We start from the raw sequence: 7439 nt of genomic DNA on the forward strand, positions 1-7439 counted from the left end.
TGTTATTATTATTGAATACACATTCCTATATACAGAATAAAAACACTGTGGTTAGAAAAAAAAGATGTACAATAATAGAATGTACAGTATCGTGTTGTGATTGGTGGAGATGAAAGAAGAAATAAATAAATATGTACTGTTCATACATACTAAATTCTGGTGACAGGATGGGTGCTGTTGGAGTGCGCCCAACCCCCAAAATGTTAAAAATCTAAGATTTTTTCATGGATGCATTCTTTAGAAGTCTCAGTAATACTAGGGAAGCCTTTGTACATCGAAGTCGTTAATAAGGTCAGTGCACAACCCCTGGTTAGGCAAAATAGACACATTCTAAATGCTTAATTATTAGTACCCAAAAGCCACTAATTAGTTTGGTTTGGTATTTTGGGCTTCTTTTCTAGAAATTCGGAAGAATTTGACAAAAGTCGGGAGACCAGGAGATTGCATGGAAGTTCAGGAGACTCCCAGTCAAATCAGGAGGGTTGAAACGTATGCTACTGTATCATTCAATTTGAGATTAAAATGATGATTGTAAAATTTGTAGGCCTTAAGTAGTCTAACATATAAATTGGTGCGATTTAATATCCCATTTTGATTGCATACAATTTAATGTTACAGTGGTCTTAGAATTGGTTTTAAATTAAATTCATTTTTAATACTTTGAATGCAATAAGGACCAAGGTTCACTTAAAATTACTTTCACAGTATAGTGTTCACAAATAAGTGTATAAATAAATTAAAATAAATATAAGAATGATATACTGTAACTAAGAAAGTTCTAATATTATTGAAAAGGAACTGATCAGGTGATGGTGGGAATGTACATGTGCAAATATATTTGCTAGAAACCTTTTGTCAGTCAGTAAAACAGCCCAATACTGATTGAATTAGACAAGCTAGCATCATACTGTCAGTTTCAATACAATCTATTATTTAATTGCAATCCATCAGACAAGCAAAGCATTGTCTGTTAGTCCTATCTTAAAATCTCACAATTTCGATCAAAGTGTGTTATGATCATTCTAGGAGCAGTCTACAACAATGCATGTCACAAAATGCAGTATTATTCATTCTGTGTTAACTTATAAACACAATGTAGGTCATAGTATTGTTATCATTTTTTTCATTTGTTTCATTTTTATCTTCTTTTTTTAGCAAAAGATGCTTACAAGTACTATACCGTAAAACCTCGAATTAAAGCCCTGGGCTTTTTTTTTTTTTGATGGGCTTTTTTGAAATGGACTTTTTAGTTCCTATGCATGTAATGCAATAGGAACTATTGTAATCACTCTCACTGTTTTTCCTTTGTTTTTTATTGTGTGTAGTATGTATGTGTGTGCGTATGTGTGTAGACATTTATTCTGTTGCGACGTTTTTTTCTGTTGTATGAGTAGTCATATGAAGGTACTATATCCCCAACAGTTGGCTATGCAGCAATGTACCCTTTGAATGCAAATTGAAGACAAGTGAAGATACAAAGGCAGCCGACTGTCGGGTACATAACTCTGCATTGCTCCGCCATCTTGTCAGCACTCTAGTTCACAAAAACATTAGGCCTAGTTCAGTACAGTAGTTACTGCGATATGAGGGTGGTAGATCGTTCAGTCAGTGATATCGTGTTATCGTCTAATACATTTTACTAATGTGTGTAAAATTTAAGAATGCACCGCGTGGGTCGCTTTCTCTTTGTTATGCAGTAGTAGTATACGTAGCAGAGTGAGCAATCTAAGCCTAGCCTAGGGCCTAGATAGTATACGTTCTTGATCATCGTAATGAAAACTTTGGGCGACAGACGATTGGGCCCAACTGGTGTGGACGATTGGACCCAAGATAGCTTCAAATAAATTGTAGTCCTAGTAGGCCACTGCCACCACCCCCACTCCTGATACCCCCACTCCTGATATCGTTCCAAACTACTGTAAAGTATATATATTTTATAATATATATATATACATATTATTTTTCTTCATAGTACTTTATTATTATCATATTTAAAACATTGTTTATTATCTAAAAAGAACCAAATAAAAACATGTACGCCTACGATCAAATTGTCTGCGATTTCTGTCAAAAGGCACACATGTGTGAGGAATCTATTTTTTTTCTGCAGAAAAAGAAAACACACTTGGTGGCGCACTTCACATCTGGTTCCCTGTGCTGAAGATGAAAAAAACAATCGTTTTTCCTCTATTATCGGCATTTTTTAGTCGAATTTCAGCACTTTTTTACCAAAAAAAAAAAAAAAAATAGGCGGCTAGAAAATCAGGCTCGGGCGGTGACGCTAAACAAGTATATTTTTTTTTTTGGCCTTATAAAACAATAAATAAACCCACTGTAACAAAAATCTATATCATGGAGTGTATTTATCTGGCATTAAATCACCTAAACTACTTTATAAACCAAGCTTGTATTTAATTTATTTTGTTTTCTGAAATTCATGTACGGTGTACAGTACTGTATTATCTCGATAAATAGCCTATCTATCTTGAAAAGAAGCCTATGGGCCTCTTTTTGAGATGACTTCTTTTCGACACTAATTTTGCAAACTAAAGAGGGGACTTCAATTCGAGATGGGCTTTATCTCCAGATTAAGCCCACTGGGCTTCAATTCAAGGTTTTACGAAATGTCTACTAAATTATTATTTTAAACAAGTTAAATTTAGTATTGATTATCCTCACTGCAACTTTCTTGCAAAACAAATAATCCTCCCACATATTCCTGCTGGATAATTACATAATAAATCTTAACCTAAGTAGATTTCATTCAATTCTATCGCACATTTGTTTGGAGATAACAGATTGCCTAATAGTTAGCATCTACTTCTAAGATCTACTGTACTATGGTACAGATTACAGTGTCCTATATGTATTTTTAGGGATGGTAATTTTCAGCAAAAACAACCAGTATGCCCAGAAAATTAAAGACAATCGTACAGTGTTTTTATATTGACTGTGTTAATGATTTTTCTCCCTTTCTGATTTGACAGTATTTTATTTAAAAATCTAATTTAACTTGTCTACATTAGAAAAAAAATAAATGATGAATTGTAATATATATATATATACCTGGAATTTAGAAATGAGATCCAACGAACAGAGGTCAGGGACAGTATAATGTAATAATGATAGATAAATGACCTTTCCTGTCTTGTTTTTTCATAAATATACATTCTATGCAGTAATAATAGCAGAAATGTTATATTAAAATAGTTGACCTTTGTGCCTAGTGGGGATATATCAGGACTGAAGGTATTGAGTTCAGTTCCCTGAAGTACGTTGTTTGGATATATGAGCAGATTTAAAATTGTAAACAAGGCCTAGAGTGATTGTGAGTAGTGAGGTTGGTAAACAACCCTTGGCCTTATGCTTCAGTTTGCTGCCAACAGTATAACACTGTTTTTTTCAAGATTATTAATATTAATTCACTTGTGCTCATCTTGAAGGCTTAACAATATTTTAAAATAGCTAAATTTTGATAATTTTTATAGATATTGATTTTAAATGGGGATATTATGAACTTAAGCTATACTATTACTCTAAATGTATTATTAATACAGTACAGTAGTATACTGTACAAACATAGTAAAAATAGTAATGTCGTAATACTGTAAAGTTATCAAATATTAATGCTAATAATGCATTGGGTTTACCCACTATATAATGAAAGTGAAATTTAAAGGTTAAGGCAATTTGAAATATGGTTGCTATGGTTGGAATTTGGAATTTAGAATGCCTTGCACCTTTCTGCTGAAATACCTGTTTGTGTGCATGTTCCCTTTGTTCAAGTGGAGAGTAACACCATTTTAAGAATTAATAATGTACTTCGAATAATTTACGACAATTTGTTCATTGTACTCGCTTTCAGCTTCATTCAAATGTTAACATGCTATTACAATGTAAACACACATACACAAAAGATGTGGTGCTACTGCTCTGGCCACACTATCAAATTTTCTTTATAACAAAAAACTGATGTGATGTCATCATGACCATAATAGTCATGTCATATGTTTTTAGTCTGGACAGGGCATTAGACAGTAGAACTGGCGGGTCCTTTTGATTTTCGTATCTTTGAGACCGTTAGAAGACTGCAATAGGAAGTACTCAAACAGGAAATATTAAATTCTAGTGATTTACAATTATCACCTATGAATATCCGTTATTATAAAGTTCAGTGACCATCGTTGAACGGCAAGAAATTTAGAGATGTTTGAACATGATCGATAGACCTATGAGATAATGATGAATTATCATGTATCAATCAACGTAGATCTACAGTAAGTTTGAAAAACAATTACAGTAAACATCCTAGTACTTCAGTAAACATACTGTAGAAAATCTGGAAAAAGATGTCTTTACAGTAGCCATTACAATTAACAAGATTTTCAAATATTTGCTGTGTATTTAAAATTTGTATGTATTAAATTTTAACCAGGCCAAAATAAAAAAAGGTGTCGATCGCCCGGGTAGATTTAAAAAAAAAACAAAACAAAAAAAAAAACACCCGCAACGTAAAAATAAAAAAGGGATTTCCCCATCTCACAGGCTATTTTGGTTATTAACGATCCATAATAAAGGCTATGCCCATTTTTATATGTTTGTTTACTGTATATTATTATTATTATTAGTATTATTATTAACAAAGAAAAATATGAACTGTAGCCTCACGGTGTAGGCCTAGCCTGCGATAGTGAGCGCGTAGATCATCACAAAACTTCAACTTAACCGTTCTACTTACCATTCAACTTGATTGATTTCCGATTGCGGTACAAAGCGTTCTTTACCTTTACTTCGTATTGTATTTTACTACCATATAATTTTGATCCACAATAAAGGCTATGTCCCAAAGGATCATTGTTTGTATGTCAAATATTTTCTGTTTCTTTATTTTAATATGTTTTACTGTAAAGCTTCATAGCTATCTAGGGGCCTACAGGCAGCGATGCGGCAGTGGGCTGAGGCACCGAGGTCATCGAACCATCATCTCTCTCTCCTGTCTCCTCTCATTACCTCGCAGAGTATTTTACAAAAAAGTTTTTGCTGCAGCATAGGACGCACTACAAACCTGTAAAAAAGCTTAGGCGCGTAAACAAACAAGTGCGGAATAAAAACAGAGACAAGGAAACACACATAGGCCTAGGCCTACTGGATGACGATACGATACTAGTAGGAGGCCATAACATAACACGTTCTATGATATACAGTCGAAATATAAATGAAACGAAATGAAAATATTTTTTTTATTGCACAACAAGCGAATGAAAAAACATGTGCTTGGGAATGGACGGGGCCAGTCTGGACAGGGCTTGAGGTTAGGACGTCCTAGGCCGGCACACACTGTACAAATCATGGCGGCGTCGAATTTGCCACGCGAATGGGCGGTTTGCATATCAATAAGAACACGCAAGAGCGGCTGCGTTTGTACTCAAAATCTAAAAAACAAGATTTCCAAGAGGAAAAACATTTCGTGATTTTTTTTAAAGATTTTACTGCTAGCCTGAATATTAGCCATCTGGTAGAGCCTAGCCATACTGTTGACGTTCGCGTGTCTAAACTTACAGACACATTCGATGTAGACGTAAATAAAGTCATAGACGCCGTTATGGAATTTGGGAACATAAAGTATATTGCGTATTCTGTTGAAATGAAATACCGAACACACACAAGAGAATCCCCCAGCAAGGAACGCATTCGTCATCCTAATGGGTAGCCGAAGCAAGTTTTCGCCTCTTTTACCACTCAAGGAATCCAACAAAAAACATGTACTGAATAATGCTGTCTTGGCTGATATTCAAACTCTGGTCGTCGGAGGGCCCATGTCCCATGGGGGTCTTCAGCACGTGCCCCCTCCCCCCAACTGCCGCCGTCTTGTGTTATATTTAAATTTAACATGATACTACTATGTATTTAGGCCTAGTGTAGACCTATAGCTAGCTAGGCGGGCCTAGGGCCTACCTAAATACAGAAATTGTAAATATTTGTCAGGCTTAGAAGCACGATCAACACTGTTTGGTCCACGGGTCTGTCTTCGTCAGTTTATTGAATTGACCCATTCGGATCTCTCATTTTTCTTCTAATTTTGACGCCTTCCACAGCATAATAAAGTTATGTCCAAACAAACAATAGTTAGAACTGTCTCCATTTCTTGGTTCGAGAACTTGCCAGTGGTAAATTTTGTTATGTGTACTGCAGTTTGGTGTTAATACATGCATGCGTATTCTGTTGGTAAATACCGTTACATAGAAACACAATACATGTTACGCATACATGTTTATTAAAAAAAAAAAAAAAAATTCCTCCCTCCCTACTGGATATATTTTTGGCCGCCCGCTGGACAGGAAACAAATTCTTTTTTTAGGTCGGCCTCACCACTATTTCAATTTTGTTTTAATCCTTAATCTTAATACTGTATCATTTGGTAAAATTTGATTTGTATTAAAGGGCTAAATCAGTTTTGTGTTCAATATAAAAATAACCAAACTTAGCGTCATCCTTGAACATTTGATTGAATAAGTCATTTGAAGTCATTTAGATATTATGCTGACCATTAATGCTATTGGGCATTCATACTGTCAATTCATACTGTAAGTTGCTTTGGGTAGCAATTACTACCTGAACATCTTTTACTGTAAATGCCTGGTCAGCAAGACTATACCATAGCGATGAAAAATGTATTTTTTAAATGCTTGTCCTAATAATATATCAAGCAGTTTTTAATCACTGACAGATATTTAAAGATGTTGAAGATAAGCAATTCATTTTCTTGAGCGATACCCTCGATTATTTTTCGATAATCGAGTCAAATTCTATTAATTATCTGTTGTCATTATGTAGTCAACGACCCTGTTTTTAGCTTTTATGTAGGTCATCACAGATAGCTTGCAATATTTGAGGTTAATTCCAATTACCAATTAGATGCTACAGTACAATCCAGCATTGGTATCACATAACCAATAAATATATTTAGTGCTTCTTGTAAACAAGCAAAGCAAGCAATGCTGCAGCAAATGAAAAAGGAGATGTATTCCAAATGTTTCTGCTGTAAAATTGCGCATTTCTTATTATTTGAAAGTCAGTTAATTATGATTATTTTAAAACATATGTAAACAATATTTAAAACAATCGCTGTTTATTTGCACAGTATCATTTAGTAGATTGTCATATTAAATGAACTATCATTACTGTACATTTCCTCTTCCTGTACTACATCGAGGGTGTTCCATGACACCCCCCCCCCCCTCTTCTAGTCATGTAATGTGACAGCTGCTAGTCTGTGGTGGTCACTAACTGTTGCTTCCAATTTGTAGAGCACTAAGTTTTGAAGGGCTAGTGTGTTATTATCTTCCTGTATTTTTTTATTTTTGTGTGGAGCTGTGTCTTAAATGCTTTTCAGTCCCCAAGTTTTCAAGTCCTAGGTTCAATCTTGCACTCAGTAAGGT

At 34.6% G+C, this 7439-nt stretch overlaps 1 protein-coding gene across 1 annotated transcript in view; it reads left to right on the forward strand.

Moving 5' to 3' along the window:
• Positions 1-7439, forward strand: part of LOC117101200 (insulin-like peptide receptor) — a 28446-nt gene that overhangs the window by 1115 nt on the left and 19892 nt on the right. The gene's annotated exons all lie outside the window — the stretch shown is intronic.

The sequence above is a fragment of the Anneissia japonica genome, unplaced genomic scaffold (assembly GCF_011630105.1).
Source record: "Anneissia japonica isolate Jap-2015-1 unplaced genomic scaffold, ASM1163010v1 scaffold1946_len758022_cov188, whole genome shotgun sequence".
Taxonomy (NCBI): Eukaryota; Metazoa; Echinodermata; class Crinoidea; order Comatulida; family Comatulidae; genus Anneissia; species Anneissia japonica.